The sequence below is a fragment of the Cuculus canorus genome, chromosome 5, assembly GCF_017976375.1.
Source record: "Cuculus canorus isolate bCucCan1 chromosome 5, bCucCan1.pri, whole genome shotgun sequence".
In the NCBI taxonomy this organism is placed as follows: Eukaryota; Metazoa; Chordata; class Aves; order Cuculiformes; family Cuculidae; genus Cuculus; species Cuculus canorus.
Window position 1 is genome coordinate 22,859,347 of NC_071405.1, and position 27,627 is coordinate 22,886,973.

At 44.7% G+C, this 27,627-nt stretch overlaps 1 protein-coding gene across 2 annotated transcripts in view; it reads right to left on the minus strand.

Moving 5' to 3' along the window:
• Positions 1 to 25,098, minus strand: part of FOXN3 (forkhead box N3) — a 212,867-nt gene extending 187,769 nt beyond the window's left edge. Inside the window, exon 1 of one of the 2 annotated variants that reach the window (XM_054066957.1) lies at positions 24,967 to 25,098. The gene's annotated coding sequence lies outside the window, so the exon portion shown is untranslated. Of the gene's footprint in view, positions 1 to 23,899; positions 24,685 to 24,966 lie in introns of those variants that run through there. The other variant, XM_054066960.1, reaches the window with a different exon arrangement.
• Positions 25,099 to 27,627: the final 2,529 nt, after the last annotated feature.

The window sequence follows — 27,627 nt, forward strand, 5'->3', positions numbered from 1 at the left end:
GGAGGAAAAAGCCTTGGCATGCCATAGAGTGCATATATGTGCAACTGCGCAAGTAACTGCAGATGTAAGGAACTCTGGAACTTTTCGAAGAGTCTCTGTTACATGTTAAGCCATTGATGTAATATAGCCATGACAAGGGTACATGATACCTCTGTGTTTTCATTCCACTGCTGTATGTCCTCTGAGTCTGTAGCCTAGTTTAATTTTGGAGGTGCTATCAGAGACTTACAAGCCAGACACACCAGGATGGACCCTGCCCCATATTCTGGCTGAACTCTACTGCTAAATCTGGTTCCTGTGATTCTGTGATCCAGGCATAGGGGCATTTTCTAATGCCTCCAATGGACAAAGGTTAATGAGAAAACACATTCGTGATCCCACAGATACTCAACCAAACACAGAGAATTAGTGAGTCCCAAATCGAAATTCTTCTTAGGCCTTTCACAGCACTGCAGATGGAACACTGTCTCGTACCAAGGAGGGTCCTCCAAGAGCAGCACTGCCCAGCCATGGATGACCACTGCTGTCATATGGAAGCCAAGGGATCCTGCAGGCAAGAAGCTTCTTCTCTAGGGAAGCCCCATTTCTCTAGTGAGGTTAGCAGGCTTAAAGTGCTGTCATAAACCTTCTGCTTTCCAGGCTGGGCAAGAGTTCTATGCTGCACTCCTTTCCAGATGCTCAAAAACCTTATTTGATTAGATTTAAAGGAATTTTTGAATTTTGTTTCAAAAGGGACAATTAACCAACAGACTGAGAGCACTGTATCCCTCTGCCCTCATTCTCACTTCATCCATCTTTATGCCACCCACAAATTTTATCAGAAATAATTTTATATTTACTTCCAGATCGCTGCCAAAAATGATGAACAGCATGGGGGATCTTACTGATCCCTGAAGAGCTACATTAAAAATGTTCCTATTCAGTGATGATTCCCTATTGACAACTACTTTTTGAGATCTGTCAGTTACCTGGTTCTTAATAAATTTAACATGTGCTTCAATGAAAGTATACAGTACTAATATTTTAATCATAATGTCATGTGGAATAAAATCAAACGCCTTACAGAAGTTTAAGTACATTATACCTACACTGTTATCTTATCCCCCAAAACTTGTAATCTCATCATATAAATCAGGTTTCTTTGACAAGACATTCTCCAAAAAAAAGAACGTTGAACGGTATTAATTATATTCCCTGTCTTTAATTCTCTAAATCTTCCATCAGTTCCTCTGTTCTTTTGCCTGGGATTGATAGCAGGCTAAGCTGCCTGCAGTTACCCAGGATGTCCCTCCTGAACACATTCACTTATTGCAAATTTCCAAGAAGTTTAAGAAGTCAACAGAAGCAAACCAGAGTGATGAGTTTCTGCATCAACTTCCTTCAGGATTTTGACTATGAGTTATCTGGCCCAAATCATTAGAAAATGTTTAAACACTACCTCACTTTACTATATTATACTGACAGATTGACCAGTGCTGTGAATACAACACAGCTCTACATCCTTCACCATATGCAGTGAGGCCAGTCCACTCACAAAGACTGACCAGACAATGATCTGAGAGGGCAAAGGTGAGTTTGGCGGGAAAAGGACAGCACTCTGAGGAGTCTGCTGACACTGAGCAGGTTCCTTTACTTAAAGGAATGCTCTTCCTTGCTCCCTACCACATCCCCATCAGTCAACCTAGCCTACAGCCAGGCATACATTCACCCCATGACTACATTATCCCACAGCAACCTTTGTGAGCAACAAAATACTTTCTATCTACCCAGGCACGAAGCCTTTAGTGCTATGGAAACTGCTGCTACTTGCACAAAATGCTTCAGTGCACCTCTTCAGCAATACCAGACATGACTGACCTATAAGCTTTGTACCACCTAATGATATCAAATCCAGACCAGTGTCTTCTGCTGTTCAAGAAGTTCTCAGCAGAACGGATCTAAGTTGTCTACAGTATCTCCAACAATACCCACTTGAGGGCTGTGGTCAGCAGTTTCAGTCTTGAAGCACAGCAGAGCTTTACGCTGCATTGGAAAGCCGTGAAGGAAACAGCACTTTCCTGGGAGCTGGGCTCAGTCTGGGGCTAACCTCTCAGGAATTAAGGGAATTTTATCTAATAATACACAAAATGCACCTACCAAAAAAGACCTAGTATTGCATCCCAAAAAGGGACCTGACAGATCAATGCATTGCATTGAAACACCCTCCTCTGCCTAGGGATAATTCATCTGATGGTAGGAGGTAGTGCATAGCAGACAGGGAGCTTTATAAATACCATCAGCCTGATGTGCATCCAGAAGGGGATACAGAGCCAGGGTGTTTGCTCCAGTCATTGTTAGAAAGGGAGAAAATTATGCATTTAAATAAAACTCTTCTAGCAGGACGTACAGCAGCAGTGCAGTGAGAAGCATTAAAAATGCTTATTCCATTTCACCCATTAACTATTTTTAATTTTTAAGGAAGTTATTACAGCTACTATAATATTATAAATATTATATGACTCATTCAGAAAGATTAAATGGTCTCAAATAAGAGAAGATATTCTTGTTGCTGCTTTAGTAGCTCTTTGTGATCGACTACCTGGCTTCTCTACTTTTTCTCCAGGCTTCTCTAGGACACCATCCTGGATGGCATAGAGTGACCTCAATTCCTCCTCATCCTAAGGGAAAGTACAAACACGTAACATTAGACAGAATCTAGCTCGGAACATACCCCAATTAAGTGAAATCATGCTGTGGACCTGTTTTGGCATTACATCTGTGATCTGTATATCGTAATCTAGGATGCTACAAAGTGCTGTCCTCTGCCTACAGCTACACTGGTCACCTGGGCTCCAGGAGAGAGGTAGAGCAGCATTGATGGAGGCAATCACCTACTCAGAAGCACTCCTTGGGCTGAGTCGATGTGCCCCCTGAGCACTCATTTCTCTCTGCAGACTATAAAGGAGTGCCAGCTGCCTGTGGCACACAGGGCATCCACACCACACCACACTGGCCAGGTGAGTCCCGCCCCACCGGACAACACCACACCACATTGGCCAGGTGAGTCCGACCCCACCGGACAAACAGCAAGGCTCAAACACTTCCTCCGTCTGTAGTAAAGTTGCTAATCTAACACTTCTACCTGCGCATACTGCAGGGTAGTTTCGTATAATACAGACCCTTTAGAGCGGAAAATGGCTCTTTTTGGTTTGTGTTTATGCAGCCCCAAGTAACAGCCAGAGAACAGACCAGAACTAGGCTTATCAAGAGTCTTTACAATGTCATACACATCAGGACCAGCACTGGTAAGGGTGAGCAGGCACCCCTGCACAGACCCCAACTGATGCTTTTTTCAGCATGTGACTTACAGCACAATCCCATCTCACTCTCCACTGAGGGGGGAAAAAAATTGATCTAACCTTGTGAAAAACAGTCCTTCTTTGACCTTTCTCTGAAATGGGAAACCATGATCAGCCAGCCACTATCTTTGCCTACGTTTAGCCCATATCCAGGGCTATACAACAGGCAATCACCTGTTGACCTCTCCCCATTCCAGAATGGAATTGGGAAAAGAAAGGAAGACCCATGGGGTGAAGCAGAAACAGTTTTAATAAAACAATAAAAACTAATATTAATACTATGATGACTAATACTATAATAAAATAAACAAAGCTATACTCAACTCAAATAGCAGTTGTGCACTGCGTGCTACCAGCAATGACTGCCAGACTGTGGACACAGCAAGCACATTAGTTTCATAAAAATGCAACGGTCATAGCAGGAGGGAAACAGGGCACCGAGAGCAGAAGAACAAGCAGGACTCTCCAGGGACAGTGGTCACTAGGAAAAAGGGCCACCCGGAGAAAATTTCTCACTTATACAGGGAGTGCAATGCTTATCGTATGGAATATTTCTGTTGGCCAGCTTGGGTCAGCTGTCCTGGCTCCACTCTTCCCAGCTTTATACACCTGCTTACTTGTAAAACACGGGAAACTGAGAAAAGTCCTTGAGTTCCATAGAAACGGTATTCCACGGCTGACTATAAAACAGAATGCCTTACTACCTTTATTCCCACACTAAATTTAATGCTTTAGCTACTGAAAAGTGCAGTTACTTAGAAACATAACTTTCTGAGAAGAAAACTGATTCTATCTGAGATGAAATAAGAACACTGTCGAAAGGAAAGGGACCCATCCCCACTAGACTTGGCTGAAGAGAGGACCAGATTCATAATTAAGAGTGAATATGGAGAGAGTTGTGCTCAGACTGGGACAGGAGCAAGACCACTTGTTCCTTGATCATGCTTTCTATTGTAAGAAAAGTTTTGCAACAACAACCCGTGATTCATTCAATTAAAACCTTAGTATGTAGCCTTTTGCTGTTATCCATCCTCCTATCTGGTAAGCATAATATTAATTTTTTATAGTCCTTCTTCATTTCCCAACAAATAAGCACACCACCATTCTGAACACATTCCTCCTTTTGAATCTCAGGCATCTGATGCTCTGCTTCCAGGTATTTCTCTCTGCCACCTGGTGTACAGCCATTTTAGAAACAGCACAGACAAAAACAACAGCACTGTCATTGAACAAAGCTCCACTACCCAGGTGAAGGAAGTTATCCATCTAGAGCTGAAGGACTTAAACAAAATAAATAGGAAAGAATCCGTGTAAGGTAGAAGAACAAGGAGACAGAACAGCAGCTTTTCAATCAGGAGCCACAGACCATAGGTTTTAGGAAATAACAAGTTCAATAGTCAGTTGATAAATAGCTTGTCACCAGAAACTGCATTCCAAATGGCACATAATTGCCACATATATAAGCATAGAGTAAGCAAGAGCCATGCTGAACAGTTCCACATGCAGCTCACTCCTGCTGTGTGCTTTCCTCACCCGCTAATATAAATGCCATCCCCGAGAGGCAGTCTCTGCTCAACTGGGGTCACACGCACATGAATGGAGCCGTTCTAGGACAAGGGTGCAAGGAAGAGCCTCAAAGCAGCTGTGTGCCCACAAGCAGCCGCTCCTGGTGGAGCAACAGAGGGAGGAACACAGATGAAACTGGAGCAGTGTTTCTTAGGTTGAGGCAGATTTATCTCAGTTTCAGGGGCTGCATCATGTGGCTGCACACTTTTTGCCCACTTAGGACACTTGGTGATTTCCCCAATATGTCTTTCATGTTTCTACACCCCCATTGGCAGTGGTCAAAGAACCTGATCTGATGGCACCAAAACCAATGTAGCCTTTACTGCCTTCCCTGGGCTCCCAGGTCCTGCTGGCTCAGTGACACCACTCACCCAAGTCCAGATCCAGCAAAGCACACATTCAAGCTCAAACCACACATTCAAGCTCAAACCTGCCAGGAGGTTCATTAGCTTAGATGGGGCTATTAAAAGATTTAAAGGCAAGTACATTCATAACTGCTTTCTTGTACCAAACCCTAAGTAAAGAGCTTGTCAACATAAATAAAGGTACTGGAGCCAGATCACGAAAGATATCTGCAATTACGCAGGCAGCATTTTGTGTGAGTTATTCAGCATGAATTAGCTCCGATTGTTGTAAATGTGCAAGAATTTTAAATTCATCCTAAAGCATGAGATTGGCACATCTTCTAAAGAAATCCAAACAGTGAATAAATGCATCCTACAATAATTAAATATTCCATAAAATTAAAGAGAAGCTGTCGGGTCCTATTTGGCTTCAGAATGTTGGCATTCCACAACTCTCCAACAGAAAGAGCTCCTTGATTTCTCCAGAAGCTTCTCAGGCTGCATCCTGACAGTGCCTGCCCCACTGCGTGCATGACCGAAAGCCCTAACGCTGGACAACCGTGGGATGGGGAAGCACAGCCAAAGTGGATGTCAGACTTGGGGCCCTGACCAAGCTGAGCCTGATTCAGGAACTGAAGAAACTATCAACGAGCAAGAAGCCAGTGACATATATGACATTCGGTGAGCTCCTACAGCCGGTGGTTTTATTTCTTATCACAGATAGGGGCCTTTTTAAAAAGAAGGCAGAATTTATGCTGCCAACATAGCTTTAAGAGCCCGAGGGAGGGGAAGAACAACGCCAACAATGTGAACAAGCTTACAGCACCTGCTCTCAAACCAATGTGATGTAGTCAACTGAATTAACAGTTTCGTCGAGGACAGCGTGAAATGCATTTTATCTGGCTCTGGCACATGAGCCAACTATTGAGAGACTCAACATCCCCCAACGGCTGAGCCCACACACCCATCCCTGTGTGCATGGAGGATGTGGTACCAGGAATATATTGTGGCTCAGCTAAAAAAGCGGAGCGGGTGGCAGGACATCCGTCTTCCTCCGGGAAGGTTGCTGGGCAACTGGCAAGCTTTCGTCTGGGCACTGACGTCTGCGCGCATACACGCGCCTCCTCCATCACTCGCAACTAACTTGATTTTGATGGATTAACATAAAATGAAAATCTACTGTGCTTCTCTCTCTCCCCCACCCACCATCCCCCAACACACAGGGATCATTAAGATACAAAGGAAAATATGATAAAGCGTTGACTTATAATGCGTGCAGAAGACCGTGCAAAGGAAAATGCAGGCACTAATGAGATCAATGCTATGAAGAGATCCCTTGTTCTATGGTAGAGAAAAATACTGATTTCGTGATGTCTCATAATAATCATCATCATCATCAAGCAAAAAACAAATACACACTCCAATTGTGGTTCTTGTGTATCCTTGACTCTTTCGCATCCTTCAGAAATGTCATCTATTTTTTACTGTTCCTCGTCAGACAATGTTTTAAGACTATTTCTCTTCACCTGCTGGAGATGCACCACTGGGACACAGAAGTTCCCTCTAATTCCATCCAGCCAGGCATTTATACCACTCTTATTAGCTTGGTATCTGAGTACCCTGCTGAGTTGCATTATCATTAATTGTTTCTCAAGTGTCAGCTACAGGCTCAGCTTTATGCAGTACAAAGCAAAGATACAATCCCTGCCCCGAGGAGTTTTACATGCTAAACAGATGGTTAATGGCAGCAGAGTAATGACAGCCTTTGGACTGGTAGGGGATAACATTTATGGAATGGAGAATAAATTAAGTGGGATTCATGACTGCTTTTCCCAGAGAAACCTGAAAATCCAGTCGTGACTGGTTTTCATTATATCCTGGAAAACTGTACTGGGTTTGCAACCCAAAACCCAGAACTTCGAGCTTTTTGCAAAGGAATAGTACTACTCTAACTGAAATTTCTTATTGGGTAATTGACCGACCTTCATCCACCAAACACACACAGTGTGCTTAGTCAGAAAGGGCATGAATTTCAACTAAACCATAAAATGTTTTAGTATTTTAAAAGTAAAGATGAAAAGGCAAAATGGAAAATTACCTCAAAGCAGAATGGGAACCAGAGACTAAGGTGGCAGACTATGCCAGAGGGGTGAATGCTGTGCTGAGCAGACAGTAACGCATTAGGCTTAGGACAGGTACAAATAAAGAGCTGGGCAGAACTTGGTAACTTCAAGGACAAGAAACTCAGACCTGCAAGACTGGTGAACGAAGCTGATGAGGATAACCACACCACATCTGTATTATTTATTTCTCCAGGAGCAGCACCAGGTGCAGTGCCAGTGTCCCCAGGCAGCAGCAGGGACACTGGGCTGGGAGGGAAGCATGAACATCCACCACCAGGGCTGGGGCCAAGGTGGGGATGCTGGGACAAGGGACAAGGCTGCAGGATGCTGGGTGGCATCTCCCACCACACAGCTGGTGGCAGCACACTAGGGTCAGCAAACTAAATCTAATTGACTGGGGCATTTCTCGTGCTCTCAACAACTGGCTGTGGCAGGGCCCAAAACAGTGCTTCTGTTTTTCTTTACATTATGCATTTCAATACACATATAAGAAGGCTATTGGCTCTTGTTAACTAAGAGACCACAAATCCAAGAAGCACAGCTTCTGGAGTACCCCATGCACAGCTGATGCAGGTGGGTGGGACAAGCACAGCCAGAGACAACTGGAATTCTTCTAATGTGACAGAAAATAGCCTGTTGTACTCTAGTGCTGTCAATACTGGTGCTAGTGTCTTCAGTGCCAGAGAGTTGTTCATAATGTGGGTAACGCACATTAAGTACAGGGTATTTCTGCAAATTTCTTGTTTCTACAATACAACTATGTAAAAATATATTTTCTACTTCGTTTTGCACTGTAGCACACAAAAGAGTTGATCTTTTTCTCTCAGTCTTATTGTGGCCTTCTGTTATTGGGCAAGCTGCTCTAGAGAGCTCCTCCTTACACATCAGTCCTTTCCTGTGTTCTAGAAACACATTTCCAGTTTCTTACTCCACAATGGCTCATTCTAAATTCCCTTGTGGACTTCACAAATCTTTAGATAAGATGCTGAAGTGGGAATCATGATTACAGAAAGGCTTCTCTTGGATGGTGGAAGATGCAGGTCCAGCCACCTTTCAGTTATGTTGCTCAGTTCTAGTCCTCCAAGTAACATTTTCAAAGGCTGCTAAAAAGCAAGATTCATTTTCCATTCTGACTCAAGTATTTACGATCTTATAGATCATTGAAAACCACAGCAACTCAGTCATCCATGCCATTTCTAAACAGACCTGTATTATTATTTCTATGTGGGCAGGTAAAAGCTTGTACGTGCACATGCGAGGCAGGTAAAATACCTACAAAAAGACAATGTCACAGAAAAAAAGACAAATCCTCAGAAATTACATTAAGACCAAAAAAATGTATAACCAGGAGACAACAGAACCTTCCCCTCATTTAGATGGCAACCTTAGCAAAGCTCCGAGGCAATCTAAAAATGAATTTGTGAACAGAATAATTGATAAGACTTTTGGGTCCTTATTTCTGTGTGCTCACATAATGGCAATTAAAACTAAGCACCTTTGAACAGCCTCTAAACAAGCACATGGAAATCTAGGAGAACCTTTGAGTGGGGATTATGCATTAACCTAATGTTCATAATCGTGCTCAGAAAGTTTGCTCTCTCAAAGCTTGAAACAGAAATGTTAATACTCTCAGGCAAATAAAAACCTTAAGCTATTGCAAAAGGTAACTTTTGAACCAAGTCTGTAATAGGTAATAAAACTTCAAAGGATTCATTGCATGGTGCAATTAAAACACCCAACACAGATTTTTGAACAGGCTTCTCATTTCTAAGGAAACTTTCTTTCCACCAAGTAAATAGCCAAACTCAAGCGAACATCAGATTATTATTTATTTTACGAATAAACACATGCTTTCATCTGTGCTGCACTGAAAAGAGCACAGTACGACAGACCAAAGAGGCAATCAAAGCCAGTTCCACCTTGTCTAATCTTGTTCTTTAAGGGTTTACAGTATCAGCCTTCAGAAATCTTCACATATGAACTGTTAATGCAAAACAATGAGCAGCTCTCCACAAGAGAGTAACAGAAAGATGCAGGAATAAATCTCCCTAATTTTCATACAATTAACTGGAAATCGTCCATATTTCAGAAGAGGAAAGGATGTCTGTCTACAGCACAATGACAGATACGAGCCACAGATAGCAGCAGGTTCCAACAATTTCTGCTTAGCTTGCCTAGAAGAGGGAAAAAAAAAAAGGGAATATCCTTATGGAAAGCAAAATTTGTAGCTATGACTTTACAATGAATTGCCAAAGAAAAAGGCAGCACCAGACAACTTACGGTCAGATTTGACAAAACACCTAGAACTCTCATTCTCATTACCACAACAGCTGATTACACAGTCTCCGGTACCATAACCAAAGTCAATGCACCCCATGGACCCAGTCAGGTGAAAATCACCCTGTTTGACTGCAGTCCCCAAGCTGCAGTAGCAGAGGACGCATGTTTGGGATGGGAATCCTCTGAGATTGCCTGAGCCTAACACTGGGAACAACTGTGGCATGAGGGCAGGTCTTGAGCACCAAGTTGGTATCGTATCAGCCTGCAAAAAAAACCTGCGAAGATGTTCTTTTAAACAATACACAAAGAAATCATAGTAGGATAGATGAATGAGTGGAAATTCTGTGATGAAATCAAACCACATAAAATAGAAACTGCAGAGTATTTACGGAAGGAAGTCACCTACTAACCTAGAGGACCCATTCAAGAGTGGTGCTAGTTACAGCTGAACTATCTTGAAGCCTTACACCCAAACCACAAACTTAGGCAACTCCTTATTTCCATTCAACATAATGTCAAAACCTGGCTCATCTGTGGCACAGAACTGAAAAGAAAAATAAATCCCAAGCACCACATCAAAAATCACTTCAGCTTCTTTGGTGCCTTTAATTTTCCCAGGAAAACTCCACGCATTTCTAAATCACTTTGCAGATAGTAGTAGGAGAGTTTAGCAAATGATCTATCCTCAGACACGTTCAGCTTTATCCCCTGTAGCCTGTCCAAAAACATAACAAAATCAAGATGCTCTTGTTTTTTTAAAGACTGAAATCTGAGCATGACAATTTCCTTTCCTTCATTAGCAGAAGAATGCATGTGTGGGATGTAGAATGAAAACTTAATAATGCCTAGATTTGGGGAAAAACAAAAAACAAACCCAGGACAACAGGAGCAATTGAGAACAAAAATTAGAGAACTATATTCCTGTGGCCCACCAGAGTCTCTTTCAGAGTATGTAACAGAGGTGAGGAGATGACCCCACCGCAGACGATCTCAGGATCCTCAAAAGTCATTGAGACCCTTCATTATGACCAGGATTTTATTCCAGTCTCTGATAATTAACATCTTTTCTTCAGCTAGCCTGAACAGAGGTCAAAGTTGCTACTCCTCAATCGCTATTTCAGCTCGGACAGAATCACACAAACAATACTGGAAAGCAAAGCCTCCTATGGCCAGGCACAGCAGCCCCAGCAGTTCCCAAACATGCTCCTTTCTACTTCTCTCAAGGAAAGTGATGGTTTGCAAACAATCTCAGCCACTTATCTGCGCACACACAGATCTTCAATGGATTTGTGGTCCAGCTTTACCTATACACTTCTGGAAATCCCCACTTTGCCCTCGATCTGAAGTGGCACCAGCTGCAAAGCCAGAGCATGCTGTGTGCCTCACCAGCACCAACCTGTCTCCAGCTACGGGCAGCTTCCAGTAAGAAGGGCAAGCCTTGTAGTGAAACCACTTCACAAGATATCCAGCGCACCTGGATTTTGCTCCCTATGTGCCACAGACTGCTAGGTGATATCCAGACACCTGGAGCTTCATGGTCCCCATCTGCTGAAAAAAGGGATGCAAGAAATCCTACAGACGTAGGATCCTAATCTTTTCCTGTTCGTCATTACATCCATGTTCTTCTTACAAAAACAAAACAAAAAACCCCAAAGGTCCCATGTTACAGCTTTGTCAAAGGACCAGGTTGAAATCCTGAGGAATATACTGAGTTTAAAGCAGCTCAGCAAAAACATCAGGTGTAATCGCAGAAAGCACAAATTGTCAGTAGATACACTATGTCAACAGATACACACCAGCTGAGGAAATGATATAAGCATATGTTTAAGTCTCAGCAGAGAAAGACCTAGACCAAAACAGAACTGGAAGAGAAGCTGTTCCCTCTCTGAAATGGCACTGTGTAGGAAGAAAATGTTTTCTGCTGTGCTAAAAAATCTCAACATTCTTCCTTCTTGTTTTTCTTACACTTTCAAAATACAACATCCATGCAGAATGGTGCAAGCAGACCTTAATGTTTTAAAGTATGAACAGCATTCACCTCAGCAACAGCCACAGATCAATACATCTACAGTGGCACTGAGCTTGTACAAATTGCTCAGACAAACCCCTGACCCGGATTATGTCCAGGTTCAGCCCTCCCGCTCAGCCTGGTTAGCACATAAATACAGGACAGTTGTAGTCTCAGTTCACTCAACCACAGGGAAAGGGGGAAGAGAGACTTGTGGGTTGGAAACTAAAACTAAACAGCTTAAATTAAACAATTACAATAGAAATAAAATAATATTAACGTGAAAATAATAAAATATCTACAAAACCAAAATCATGCTCCCGGAAGACTATGCATAACCATTAACGCTGCAGGGCAGGAAGGGGGAGAATCCCAGATTGGACTCAGCAGCAGATGAGAGCTGGATTCAGGAATTGGATTCATGAATGCACGGATTGGGACTGAAGGCAGGAGAACAGAGTACTTTCAGGATGCTAGCCACAGAAGAAGAGAGCTTTACCCTTGTGATCCTTCAGCTTTATACAGAGTATGATGTGTATGGAATGGAATACTCCATTGGTTCAGTTTGGGTCACTTGTCCTGTCCTCTCCTCCCTGAAATGCCACCCTTTTTTTGTCGTCTGACTTACGGCACTCCAACTCTAGGATGGCCTTCGTTTCTAAAGGAATAAGTATAAGCAATGGTCTTTCTGCATTCCATTCATCCCTTTACAAGTAATACCTATGAATATTAAGTGTTATCATTTCAAGAGGCAGACACTATTGGAAAAACATGTTCTTCAGAAAACACTGTCTCCTAGAAAAGGTTTAACTGGAGAGTTAGAGGAGATTTGTTTCTGTTTTAGCTCAAACCAGGACAAGGTACCAGCCGTTTGCCAGAGAAAGGCTATTGAAGCCTTTTGTAGCAGTTCAAGCTACAAAAGGATGCCCCTCTATAGACAATTATCGCAGCCCGGCATTATCAAAGCACTCCATAAGTCTTGGTGCTCAGCATCATTATTTTTTAGCAATTATTGTTCTGATGAGTAACCCTTGGGAAAGGAAAAAGAGCTGTTTCTGAAAGCACATTTAGTGGATGAATCAACACCAAGCCGCAGCTTTGGTGTGGCAACTAGCAAAATTCGAGGGCATCTGTTTATATGGCTGTAAACACCACTTACTAGATACTATCTCGGCAGTAATCAGGAGATAAAAAAATTTTGTAATGGTATACACTGACAACTGAACCACTGGTTGGCCCTGGATTAATGAATATAATACCTGATAAGAGCAATTGGAGATTAATGGCCTGTGACTGCTTGACTACCTTGCATTCGGTGGGGTCAAGTACATTAACACCAGCAGAGAAACAGTTTGCCTCAAGCTGGTGCTAGTACTACAAGGACCCAATGAACTTGAAGATCTGAGAGCCAGGCTCTCAGAGACACTTTCAGGCACTAAGGTTTGGTGGTGGCTGCTTCTCATGAGGAAGGGTCCCCATGCAGAAGGACTTTAGCTCCCTCAACGCACATCACAGAAGAACACCCCAGCCATGGCGTGTCGCACACACCACCCTGCAGAACTGTGACTGAGGCAGGAGCTTCAGAGCAGTAAAAGCAGCAGATATAAGTGAGAACAGTCACTGCCTCCAGCCACAGCCTGGATGGAGGCAGCCCAAGACTCAGACAACCACAGGCAGCCCCCTGACCCCATCTGTTCTTTGCTTGGCACATCTCCATATAGGAGACAAATATGGGCCAAAATTTTCTCTTTCTTTTGGTCACTGCATGTAACTGTAAAAAAAATCACTGCTCTAACATTTGCAGAAATATGCTTTTTGCTCTGCTTTTGAAATCCAGGGTGCTTCTAGAGGGCTCAGAACCCAACTCCTGAGCAGCTGCTGGGCTTGCTGGAGCACCTGTGCTCACCTCCAGCTAATTTTCACACTCAGGATATACAGCTGAAACACTGCAATCTAAAGCAGTACTCCTCAAATCTGGATGCCTACATATATGGCCACGTATATTCCTCAGGTCTATTTGAATTAAGGTGACTGGTTGTTAAGCCACTTTACCTTGGGGGGAAAAAGAATTAACAGATAATCCAGAAATTAAACTGAAGACACTCTTCCTGAGAAACTGCTTTCTGGAATGCATAGTGAAGGAAAAAAAATATATGTAACTTACACAGATCCCAGGGAAAAAAATGCATATCTCAGTTGCCCTTAGAAGTCCAGCAGACCTGCTGAGTAAATTTGTAAGCACATGATGTTTAGCGCCCTTTGAAAACCTTTCAGATAAACCTTTTCACTATATCTTTCAGGTAGCAGAAATTATGTTTGTGAGACTGTTGTTAATATACAACTTTTGGGGGCAGACAGGGGATATGGCTTAGTGATGGACTTTGCAGTGCTAAGCCAATGGCTGGACCTGATGATCTTAAAGTTCTTTTCCAATCTAAACAATTCTATGATTCTATAATAATACAACAAAAGGTCGTATTATGCTACATCAAGTCTTCAAAAACTGGAATAGTTTGAAATAATTTACAAAACCTCTCTCTTAACCCCTCTGTTTTTTGGTTTCTCAAATGGAAGTGTTGGTTTTTGAAATGGAACTCTGGAAGGAAAGGCCAGAAGAAGGGAAGAGGTAAGGATGACACTGCAGTGCCTTGGAGGGCTGGCACTGTAATACATGCACTACAGACCATGAATGGGAGCAGGAGCCACAGCAGCCAGGACATTCTTCCACACTCAGTGCATGCTTGGGAAGTATGTTTTGGCCACAGAGGTCATTCAGCTTTCAGTGATATTCACAACGCTCAGAGAGGGGATGCTCAGCAGCCCATCAACCCCTCTTACGCTCCAGAACTTCTCACAGGACCAATGACAGCTACAATTCTCCTGCAGTGGTCTTAGTCCCTACCAGCACCAGATTCTACCCTCAGTAGCTCAAGCAACAACCCTTAAAGAAGACTTCGAAGGAGCTCCAGACATACATGCCCTGTAGGTATCATCCCCTAAAACATCACTGTGGACCACAGCAAATACATGGTAGAGAACCTCAAAGGAATAAACAGGTTGTAAAAAGTGGCAGCCTATAAATACACCTTTTGACAATTTTAACCTTGCAGTTTCCTCAGTCAATAGTGCTTTAATACAATATAGTCAAGAGAGCCAGCTTCAGCCTGCCTCTGAGAGCAGCGGACCTTTGGCCATGAGAGAGCACGGGGTAAAAACAGGGGTTTCTGTTCCCAACACCACCCCTTCCTTCCCTTTAGAATCCTCACTCGACTTTACATGCTGTCCCGCTGCAGCAAGCTCTTTGGGGCAGAAACCCCTTTATCGCCTTGTCTGCAGGATGTGCAGTGCAGCCACCCCATGAGCCTCACAGTGCTTCAATACCACCAATGCTACAGCAAGTCCACAATGGCTGTTCGACTCTCAAATGCGAAAACAGCTCTGTCTGACCAGAGAAGAGGAAAGAGACCAAAACAAAACCGCGAGCATACTAGTCAGTGTTAACTGTTCTTTCCAGAAATATAATATTGAGGAGATTTTACATATTTCCTGGCAGATAGATTTTGTGGTGGGTTTTAAAAATGGATGATTAGTAAGATATAAATCTCCATAGCTGAGATCAGCAAGAAATCCTTTCAAACACACACATATATGCATTAGAACTTGAGTATTTTACCTTTCCCCAAAAGAAACCAATTGCTGCTGTCAAGTACACCCTTCTATTACAGCCACATGTTCTTTTTAAGAATAGCTAATCAGAAAAACATACAGAGGTATTTAATCAGATTTTTTTTTCTTTAATGACCTAATGTTTTGGTTTGCAACTGCTGCCAGCTCATGCTGGGTGGAAATCCAGTAATGTCAGCATTTAATTATTATTTTAACACAGATTTTTCTACCTTCCTACAGTGAAGAAATAGCTAGGAAAAAAAAAAGCAGCAACGAGCAGCTTTCTAAGCCATTAGACCCCATCTTTGTTATTTAGCTGTATTGGTTATTAACATTTAAGGATGAATAGAAGCTCGCTCTGCCTTCCCCTGTAAGGCCAGATGCTCCCCAGTTTGCACCTTTGCCGCCAACCAGAGGGACAGCATCTGAGGGACAGCGAGGAGGGACCACAAACACCTCGCCCTGGGTGCTTGCCAGGTTGTGACATGGTTCATCAAAATATGTGGTGAAGAACTGACACACAGAGCACCTGGTTTGTGTTGTACCTTAGGTCATAACCAACAAATCAGACTCATTCTTACTGTCAGCTTAAAACCTGTTTTCCTAATTTTTCCCCTTGCTGTCTGAAACAAGTAAACTCAATTCTGCAACCTGTAACAGGCTGCTAGGAAAATATGTCCGTTGATCTGCTGCAGACAGCAAGACAGGTTTATTTGATTCACACAGTGGGGAGAAAACAACCCAAAAAACAGGCTTTATAATTTCACGAGAAATCCAGAGCTGTGCTGCTGACAGTGAACTCCCAGCACTATGCAAGCATTGCACTTTGTGGTGTTCTGGAGCCAGGACGGCTGTGTGGCGAAGGCTCTCACCACACTCCCAGCCTGACTAGTGAGAGCCTACTCCTTCCTTTCTCCAAAAAAGCAAGATTTAGGCTTCAGCCCAAGTGAAAAAAAAACAACAAAGAAATGAGACCGCAGAAAAGCAGGGCTCACGACAGCATGTGTCAAATGGCGCAAAGCAGGAAGGGCTGCGACAATGCACATGGATAACTTTATCTTCCAGAGCGGATGGAGTAGTGAGCCACACACTTATTAAAACAAGTATTAGTCTGTGATAACAATCTAAGATAACACTAAGAGGTTTGTCACCCAGGGAAAAAAAAATAGAGGCCAAAAAAAGATGCTATTGCTGGACCTGTGTCCATAGAAACCACACTTAACAGAGACTCCACCTACACAGGTGACTCCTTACTCGAGAAACACAAGGACCCTGTTTGGTATATGCTGACCTTTCCATGCAGTCACACTCACAGGTAAAAGGGAAACACAGATATATAAACAAACGAGAAAGGAGGTTAGGAACACAGAAGTGACAAATTTTGTTTCTTCGATTGCAAGGTAGGGCTTTCTTGCCACTTGGCATGAATGAAGCATTGCCTAAAAAAAGAGGCTATGGATGTGGGGTTTAATATCCAGATGGTCACCATAAATGGAACCTATCTGTGACAAATAAAGAGGCAGCTATTCCATCTGCTTAATATTAACTTTCCCAACAATGTGCTTTACAAGTCACGTTCCTGGAGTGAGGGGCTTGTGTTTAAGAAGCCACATACAATTCCAGTTTTGCGGAATAAAAGAGAGGGAAATAGCCCTGGTCACTGAGAGTATTTGAATGTCACTTTGTTAGGCTGTGCATTGCATTTGACAGAGCTAGCAAAGGAAATGAGAAGTGATAACTGATAGTGCTGTGATTAGATCAGCCACCTTGGGAAAGGTGCTGAAGCAGAGATATTTCACTAAAATAAGGAGAATCCTGGGAATAGATTTCTGGCAAGTGATCACAAAGGAGATATGGCCAGAATTAGAATGGATTTTGCAGGCAGATAAAATGTAATAGATAGAAGGCAGCTCAAAATGATATATCGTAAGGGCCTATGGAGTGACTATAAAGATTGTTCACAGTTATTTAACATATAGAGATCCTAGAAAGACTTGACTTCAAAATACACTTGCTGTGTTATTAACTTTAATGTGCAGAAATAAAACAAAGCTACATTAAAGCTCTCTAATAAAAAAGGAAGCTGCCTTCTCCCCAGCTATCCATCTATGATTTCAGTGGAGTTGAATTACTTCATTCAACAAGACAGAAGTGGAAACGGAATCTCTTCTTGGGCTTCTGAATGACAAAAATACATGAGAATGTACGTTTTTACCTTTCAGCCAAGCCCTTCTCTCAGCCTGCCTTGCTGACATCTCTTGGCTGGGTGTCTTGTCATCAAATCAAACCCAATGTAGCTGCAATGGATCTTTTCATCTTTCATTTGCCCAATCTCTCTATCACTTCTGAATAAACTTCCACCCTCCCAGTTGCTCGGGCCTACAACCTCTTCCAGTTTCCCCATTTTCACTGTTCTTGTAATACCACCAGACAGACCATCAACTTGTGTAATCAGGGTAATTCCACTAACTCCAATGGCATTATACCAATTTACAAGAGATGAGTTTCTGTCCTGGTGCCTCTAAAAGCAAATACATTCTATTTGACAAGTAAAAACCTCCACCTAGGTCTCTCAACATCTCCTGTATTTTTTACTGTGATCTCTTGTCCTACGGTCTCCCAATATTCACAGTTTTCAATATATGTAAACTCCTCAAATTCTTACCTATACCTTAGTTCTCCACTGCTTAGGATGCAGAAATTTCTCCTCCACTCTCAAGCCTCCTGTACCAACCCACTGTCCACTCCTCTGCCATGCTTGGCTTCTTATGTCTTCTGAAAACACCTGAAGCAATTTGGTGTGCTAACTGTATTTAACTATCAGTAACAAACCAGGCACTAATTCAGAGGCTTACTTCATGCTAAAAAGAAAGAAAAGGAAGGAGAATTGCCATGGAAGTTCAACACCCAGTGTCAGATTAGGACAAAATTAAAAAGCACCTGTTTAACACAACGTGAGCACACACCTGCAAAACCCTGTAGTTACTCACCAATATTACATTAAGTGTAATTTGTGCCATCCTAATACCAAGCACTGTGCTATACCAGCGAAGGCACCTGAAAGTTTCATAACCATCTTAATACCAGTATAAATCTCTGCTTAAACCAAACATGCCGCAATGTAAAATGATGGAAGCGATACCACAACAGCACGCTGTGTCTTCACACTCTCTAGACCACAGCATTAACTCTTGTAATGGCTGGAGGCTTGGTGCTCAGTGGCTTCAACCTAACCATCACTGCTATCCTTGTATAGATGTTTCCATTTTGTCAAAAGAAATAAAAAACCCAAAAAAAACACAAAACAAAAAAAAAAACCCTTGCATGTTTTGTTCCATTTACTATCTATTGGAAAAAGAGAAAAGCTCTTTCCAAAAAGCATAATAGCACCTGCGTTTACTGTTTTCCACACCTGGAGAGATGTGAGAGTCTAGGAGAACGATCAGGCCCTTAATGAGAGTACCAAGGAGTTCACCATATGCACAATGCCAGAATGATAAAATGTTAATGAAGTGAAAGTATATTAGTGAATTATTAAAATTTCACTCCTCTCTGCAAAGCAGAGAGTGAGAAAAACTCCAAGAAGAAAATGATAAAAATAGGATCAAAACATTTGGATCCCTTCTCCACCTCCAACAAAAAAGCTTTACAAAATCTGGTGTTAAAATTAACATATTAATTGGGTAGCTTCCACAAATGATCTACTGTAAAGCCCAGATCAAAACAAGTTGGAGTTGGGGGTAAAATGAGATTTAATCCCGTTAAATCTGGATGGGTCAGACCTTCAGCTTCCTCCCATCTCTAATAACCTCTCATAACCCCTCTAATGTCTCTACTCCTTTCCACAGCAAGCCTGGCTAGCAATTAAACTGGCAACAAGAAGATCTTACTGAGAAGAGTAACACAGAGCACAACTTTGCAAGGATGGGAAAGGCTGGGGAGTTTGCATCTGCTTGCTGTGCAGGAAGTTGACTTTATCCAGGGAAAAGGCTGGCCCCTCTACAAAGCCCAAGAGAAAAAACAAAACTCGGAGCTGCCAGAGGCTGGAGGAAGGAGCCAGGCAAGGCTGAGCCAGGAGACAGGGTCACAGGAGACGCGAGGCCACTGCTAGGTTCAGCAGGGCGGGCACAGGTCTTGCAAAGAACCTCTCTAAAAAGAGCAACAGCTTTGCTGTACAATATTAAGAAGCAATTTCCAATAAAGCTGCCACTCTGTGAAATGCTTTCCAGATTCTAGCTTGGATTGCCTTGTACGTAAAGCCCCGTCTGCTAGGAAGTCTGGTGATTTTCTTTTCAACAAAAGAAAGCGTGCCCACACATCGCGAGTGAGTTCTATCAGTGAACAGTGGGCAGGTACGCAGTCTGCAGTGGGGGTCCCACCGGGGAACCTCGCACTCTGCCTGATCAGACTTCACGTACAGGGTCCCACCACAACCCAGCACATAGGAAGTGGGCAAAGGAGAAGCGAGGGTGGGCCAAAGCCATCCTGGTCTTTAAATACTACTACTATTTTTATTTGGTTTTAAACTATTTTCAGTAAAAGGTACAAACATCCAGAGTCAGAAATTTCACTGTATCTGCTAGCATTGATGCAAATTCCTGCTAATGTTGGAAAAAAACAGTGTCAAATAGCTAGGCAGATATTTCTATTTGGTGACACCTACCAACCCTGAACACAAGTCACAGTCTGTCTGTCCTGCAGTTAGTGTCCACACAGAGGAAGACCATCTCCAGCAAAGAGACTAAAGACAAAGAAACAAAAGGAAAGAGCAACAAAATACCATTCAGCATAATAGGCAGATGTTACACCTCAAGCAGACTTAGCCTCCATTCAATTTTTGCAGGCATTACAGAACAGATGAGCTTTAGGGAGAGTTTTGAAAGAGAGGTTGCTTCTGTTCCCATCTGAGGGAGATGGGAAAAAACTGACCCCACCACAAGCAAGCAGCTACCAGCACGTGGACAAGGGTGGTCCTGCACCTCATGAACCACCTGAAAGCTGTGCATCCAGACATGGAGAGTTGTAGCCATTCCCCACATCCATCTTCACCAGCTGCCTCCCAAGCGGGGCTATCTCACCACCTTGTGCCCACACTCGAATGGGATAACGGAAGTGCAGGAAGCCTCACTCCGTCATGCACTATGGAAGCAGCCAAGGTCCAAGCTTTAGGCTAAAGAACAAGCTTCAGACCAGATGAAGTCAAAGTCCTTGACTGATAAAGGAACCTGAAGTGTTACAGTGAAGTTACAGAGCATTTGAGCTGTCCTGATGCTTGGCAGCTCAACTTCGGGCTCTTTAAATGGAGTAGAATTTCCAAAGCCTAGGAGAGAGTTGCTTCCCAAAAACTGCCTTGCTTTCCAGAGCTCCAGGATGGTTTCCCAGAATCAGCTGACTGCTTCTGAAAAAAACACAACCTTAAGTTTTACATTGAAAGGAAATGCTTTTTTTTTTTTTTTTTTTTTTTTTTTTGCATTTTGTTTTCCATTATTTTGTTACAGTTTTACTTTGGCTTGGGAGGTAACAAGCCAAATGTGGTTTCATTAGAAATATTTCAAAATTGTAGCCAAAGTCCTGCTGCACTGAGTCATGAACTGAAGTCATGAACTGGCAAATTCCAGCATTAGCCAGGACAGTCCCATTCCAGCCTACTTTAGGCTTCACGGTAGCCCTGGCAGCCTCTTCTGCCAGGAACAGCATCTAACACCAAGACAACTCCTAAGCCGAAAATCACTACTTGAAACTGCTCAGCACGCCAGGCAGCTTCTTACAAGTTTGTGTAACTTCCCCAGGTTTCCCTCTGAAAATCCTCTACAAAAGTTCAGCTTAATACCATAAACACTTCACTGTGAACCCACACCAGAGAAACAATGTCTATTTCCCTGAACCTCCCTGATTACTAGAAGACAAAGACCCAAACCTCAGCCCTCACCTTTAGTCTGGACCTTCATCTAAAGCCATGTCTAACCTTACAAGCCTCCAATACCAGGCTGGACGGGAACCAGTAAATAGCTGTCATTTTCTGAAACCACTGCTTATATTCTTACCCCACATCCCAAATATGCATGCACTGCATTGGCGCATTAGCATGACTACAACTGGGACAGGCAGACACATTTTCAGAGTTTTAATCCATTAGCAATTGCTAATAAAAGGGCAATTAATTTGATTCTGAGCTCTCCTCCTAATTTGCCTTGCATCTTTGGGCAGTTCACGTGAAATGCTATGTTCCAGCTTCCTATGCTCATGTAAGTTCTGTAGATATTTAAAAAATGAATTTCTGTAAAGCGATTTATGATCCATGATGAAAGGCAGTTGAGAAGTGTAAGGACTGCTCCTATTAGTAAAATAACCGGTGCATTTTTTGATCTTTCATTCTAAGGCGAGGGAAGGAAGAAAATGCCTATCCAAGTATCATTAGTGAGGCTCAAAAGGTATAAATTGTAAATTGGATACTTTTGAAGACATGGCCTGGAGAAGTTGGTGGGGTGGCTTTTTATAACAGCAAAAAAAGTGGCAGGACACCACAAGCATTTAACTTCTTGTATTTCCTTAGGAAAAGACTGACATCATAAAACTTTTAGAAACTTAAGACCATTAGAGATAAATAGAGAAGCACATACACGGAGGACGATGAAGGGTAAATCTAGAAAGTACCTAATCCGGATCATTTCCTTCACTGCATAAAAACAAGTAACTGACACACTTCCTGCCAGTGAACCTTCCTGCAGATAAGGGTGCTCCCAACAACAGGAAATTCGCTTCTAGAAGCAAGCACACTTTCGCTACCAAGCCAAACTTTCTCCAGTTGAATTCCAAATTAAAAGCAGCATCTGGCTACTCAGACACGAGCTGGATTAAACATGCAACTGCCTGACTCCCGAGACAGGGAAGGTGCCCCTGCTCCTACAACTGGGTGCCATCCCAGCCCAGCAGCCACTGGGGACCCGTCGAGCAGAAGCAGGCACTGCTTTCTCCGGCTTTACCATCCCTTTAGGCTGCTCTGCCCACAACCAGATTTTAAAGCCAGACCTTGGCTTTTTCTGGATGGCAAGATCTCTGGGGGTAGGTAACGAGGGCAATGAGTACCTTTGCCTCAACCCCCTGCAGGATTTACCTCCTGATCTGCAGGACCTGCTCACCAGTCTCTGGTTTTCTTAACAAATAATAATGCGAAAAGCGAAATATGCAAGTAAAAAGGCAACAGAGGTCAAACTGGTCATTTAAGGCTTCATAGTGATGATTTATACAGTGGGTGAAGCACTCAAGTGCTTTTTCTCGGCTTGGTTACTGCAAAATGAAGATTAAAGGGAGCAACAAAATGAAGTGTTTCGGAGAAAATGCAGTGAATACTCAAAGATGTCTCTCCATCACAAACATCTGAAATCAACGGCTCCTGTCCAAGAAAATACGCAAAAACATTAAAACCTTTCTTGTGAGTTTGCTGTGAAATACTTCTCTCCAGCTCCGGAAGAAAAACAGCTCTCTCCTTTCACACGCAATAAACTTTCAATAGTCCAGCAAAGTAAAACTTCAATTTACCACAATAATAGTCTGATTTTCTCATGCTGCATTCATCAGTAATGAAGTATATTTTATTCTCCTATCTCTGTTTTTGTCCTCAAATAGCATGCTATAACCGAATGGCGACTTTTTTATTAAAAGCAATTGCACAGGGTCTCTCACAGACATTTGCCACCCATTTCTTTATTTGCAGGCAAAGGCAGAGTTGTGAAACAGCCTTAATATTCAAGTCCAAATCATTACATTTTAATATAACTTCGTAATGCGAAGGAACAGAGAGAGATCTAATCAATCCCAGCCTTCTCTCTGGGTCCATAGATAACCACAAAAAGAAATAAATGTGGCCCGGTCATTTGTTTAAAAAATAAGGTCATTCCTATGTACTTTTGGCTTTTAACCCCTGTGTTCATCCTGCTCCGAGTCCTTCCTTGGCCCCGCAGCAGCAGCTTTCCCTCAGCCACTGGCCAGGGCAGGATGCCACCATCCAGAGGGCAGCCTGGTGGGCACGGGGCAGGCAGCTGCATCTCCCCAAGTCCTCCTTGGGAGGAAAGTCCGGGGCAGCGTCCAGAGAGGAAAGAAGGGGAGGCAGCGGCACCGGGTTTTATTGTAAAATGACCTTGATTTGACGGGCACGTTCTCAGGTTTCAACAGATGCTGTGGGAAAGGCAACAGCAGCCAAGGCGGTCTGCAGGCATTCCTGATGATATGCAGACTTTATTCCTTTTCTTTCTTTCTTTTTTTTTTTTTTTTTAAATAACTGAGGGGGGTTGGGGGTAGTCTTCTCAGTTTCCATGCCAACAGTGTCTCCACTTGTCTGTTATTAGATACCATCCGCTTCCTGTGTCTAAATTTTTAAACCAATCAGAAAAGTGTTTATAGATTTTACAGCTCCTGGGACAGTCCCTCTCCTCCAAGAGAGCTACTTTAATGACACGTAACGCTCAGGCAGCCACGGCGGCAAGGCCTTATATTTTCGGCTGCAAAGCGATCACAGTTCGTGTCGTTTACCGTCTGATCCACCGAAGAAAACCGCGGCGCCGCTCCCCGACTTACCGTGCCCACAGCAGACCTGACCACCTCGAGGATATTTTTAACACTGCACAAACTCATTTTCACAGCTCATTTTTGTTTCCGATCCATCCCAGGAAACCACACGAGCCCTCCCCGCGTGAAAAATGATGAGACACCGAGATAGGCTGTGATCCCACCGGAGTAACGGGCTGAGGCGAACGGCCCCACGGCGAACCATCGCCTGCGGCAAGAAAGTTTGGGCGAGCGGGGCTGTCCGAGCAAACGGCCCTCGCCCAGACACGTCTGCGACGATATAAATAATAGCCGGCGGGTTCGCGAGGAAACCCGTGTGCAGGGCGCGGGGACACTCGCACAGACCGGGAAGAAATGAATTCCCGGTAACTCGGGATAAGTTAACGCCGAAGGACGGCGGGCACAGGGTGGAAATACGAAAACCCCTTTCCCGGCGGAGGGTGAGCCCGGCGAGCCCCGAGCGGCTCCGGGCGCGGATGGAACCGGCGCGGACAAAGGCGGGCGGCAGCCCCGCGTCCCGCCCCGCACGCCCGGGGGCGGCCCCGGCTCCGAGTGTGACCGGGGCTCCGCGCCCGCGAGGGACGGGCGGCACGGGACACACCGCGCCCGCACGCACTCACATATACACCCATGCACTCACATATACACACACGCTCACACACCCCCGTACCCGCACACACAGCCCCGCACAGCCGCACACACACTCACATACAGCCGCACACACAAATACCTGCACCCGCACACATACCCTCACATACACCCGCACACTCACATACACACGCACACACTCATATATATACACATGCACACACCCGCACACGCACCCGCACACTTGCATGCACACTCACATACACCCGCGCACTCAGCTGCACGCACAAACACCTGCACCCGCACTCACACCCGCACATACACCCACACGCATACATATAATCGCACACGCACGCACACATATAACCGCGCACACCCGCGCGCAAGCACGCACACACACACATATCAGCACATACACACCCAGACCCGCACACACACGCAGACCCGCGCACACACCCATACGCGCCCCCGCCCCCCGCTCCCGCTACCTGGTGCCGCGTCCGCGTCCCCTCCGCCGCGGGGCGGGCTCTCTCTCCGGGCGGGCTCTCCCGGCGGGCGCTCCCCCCGCGGCCGCCCCGCTCCGCGCCCCGCGGCGGGAGGCACCGCAGCGCGCGCGCCGCCCCCGCCCCCGGCGCCGCGCCCCGCCGGGTCCTAGCGCCGCCCGCCCCGCGCCGCCTCCCGCCCCGCCTCCGCCGCGCCTCCCGCTGGAAAACTCGTGTACGGCGCGCGGGGGCGGGGGGGGGCGCCGGCGGGGACTTGCTTTCTCTTTTACCGCAGGGGAATCGCCTGCCGTCCCGCTGCCCGGTGCGGGAACAGCTCTGCCCTCCTCTCGCCCGCCGGGCGCCGCAGCCACCTGCATGTGGCCGGAGCCAGACCCGTGCGCTGCAAACCGAGCCGTGCGGATCCAGAGCCGGGATGTGTGTTATCCCTGTCCCCTGGCACCGCGTTACACCGTGTCCTTTACGGCCAAGCAATAGGCAGAACCCTGCGGGCCAGGAGGGCGCCGCGGGGGCAGCGTGCCCGTCCTCTGCCCGGGAACAGCCGGGAGGGGCAGCCTCGGGCCGGGCTCGGGGCGCCGTGAGCCCCGGGCGGTGCTGGTGCCGCGGGCACTGCCCCGCGCCCGGAACTGCCGAGGCTCTACGGGGCGCTTCGTTATTCATTGTAAATTTACCTTTCTCCAAGTGACAACTCTGGGCTGAATCGAAAGCAGTGTGGGCAGCGGGGCGAGATTCTGCCCCTCTCTTCCTCTCCTGTGAGACCTCATCTGGAGTATTGTGTCCAGTTCTGGAATCCTCAACATAAGAAGGATATGGAGCTGTTGGAACGGGTCCAGAGGAGGCTACAAAGATGATCAGAGGGCTGGAGCACCTTCCCTACGAGGACAGGCTGAAAGAGTTGGGGTTGTTCAGCCTGGAGAAGAGAAGGCTCTGAGGAGATCTTATAGCGACCTTCCAGTACCTGAAGGGGCTACAGGAAAGCTGGAGAGGGGCTGTTCACAAAGGCTTCCAGTGATAGGACCTGGGGGGAATGGGTACAAACTGGAGAGGGGCAGATTTAGACTGGACATAAGGAAGAATTTCTTCAGAATGAGAGTGGTGAGGCACTGGCACAGGTTGCCCAGGGAAGCTGTGGATGCCCCATCCCTGGAGGTGTTCAAGGCCAGGTTGGATGGGGCCTTGGGCAGCCTGATCTAGTGGGATGTGTCCCTGCGCATGGCAGGGGGGTAGAACTAAATGATCTTTACAGTGTCTTCCAACCCAAACTATTCTATGATTCTAACTTATGTGCGATTACTGTTGTCATTATACCTTTATCCCTTTCGATTTATTTTGTAATAATGTGGGAATGACTGGTTTGGGATAGGATGAGATTTTTTTGTCCCCAAAGGATACATCCTTTCCTTGTCACTGAGCCGGGGCAGAAAGCAGAAGAAGCGCGGTGCCCTGCCGACCCTTTTTCCTGCCTGCCCAAACTCCACTCCTCAACTGTATGGGGCTCCCAAGGCCAGACTCCATGCCCTTTGGTTTGGGAATGACAAAAAAGAAACCCAGATTCTGCAACAGTGTATTGCAATCTTTGGAGGTCAACGATATACAAAAAGTGGCAACTCTGAATTTTGATGATAAGATCTGAAAATAAAAAAAAAGGAATGTTTTTCTTTATCAAATGCAGTTTTTCTGGTAGAAGAGAATGGAAATGTTGTTCCTCTGCCCTTTTTTCTTGCTGTCTCAAGATGGATTTTGAAAAGCCAGCATCGGTCCTTTCATTCGTAAAAATTGTTGGCCTGAAGCTTCTCCCTGCCCCCACCTTGGTCCTAGCTGTGTCCCTGGGCACTGCTTGTCTGTGCAGATGGCCATAACCTCCTGTTGATTCCCTAACACTTGCCTCTTCAATGGATGGATGGGCTGGGTTTATTCCAAAGTGAGTATAAAACTCTGGGAATTTCTGAGCAGAGTTATGTTTTGTTTTTTTTTTTCTTTTATAGGCAGTTTTGGTGACACGGAGACAGAGGTATTCCCATTTCACAGGATTCCTGTGTAATACACACAGGTCCTTCTTTCTGTGCAGTTGGAAGTTTTCTACTGACTGCTCCGCGATATGTCTAAGGCAGCAGCAGGAGAGATCAGCCCTGCTCACTGAACACCCGACAGTGCCCTTACAGCAAAACACTGATAAAAAGTCAGAAAGCATGGAATAAACCCATCCCCAGCATCCTTTTCTAGGCTTGTTTCCTAGTTCAGATGGGTAGCCACTGACATGGTGGCTGCTGGAAGTGTAAATACCTGATTTAATTTTAATGAAATCACCCCAAGAGCAGCTGAGCATTTGGGCTCAGCTAGGGATGCGGCTAGAGCCAGGGACCCCAGGCACCATGTTAATAACAAGACATCTGTTAATTGTTTTTAAAAATATGAATATCTGTTTGCAACACCACCACATAAGGAAATCCCACAAATGCCAACAGGAGATTCCATGAAGGGCAAAATCTTTGCCCCATTCAAGGAAACTCCAAATCATACAACCATTATAGTCACTGCAGGTGCCAATTACCCTTTGCAATGCTATTCCATATCGACACTATAAAGAAAATAATTTTCCCTGTGCTTACTCATTAACTCTGAGCCACATAATTTTCCTAATGAAATCAG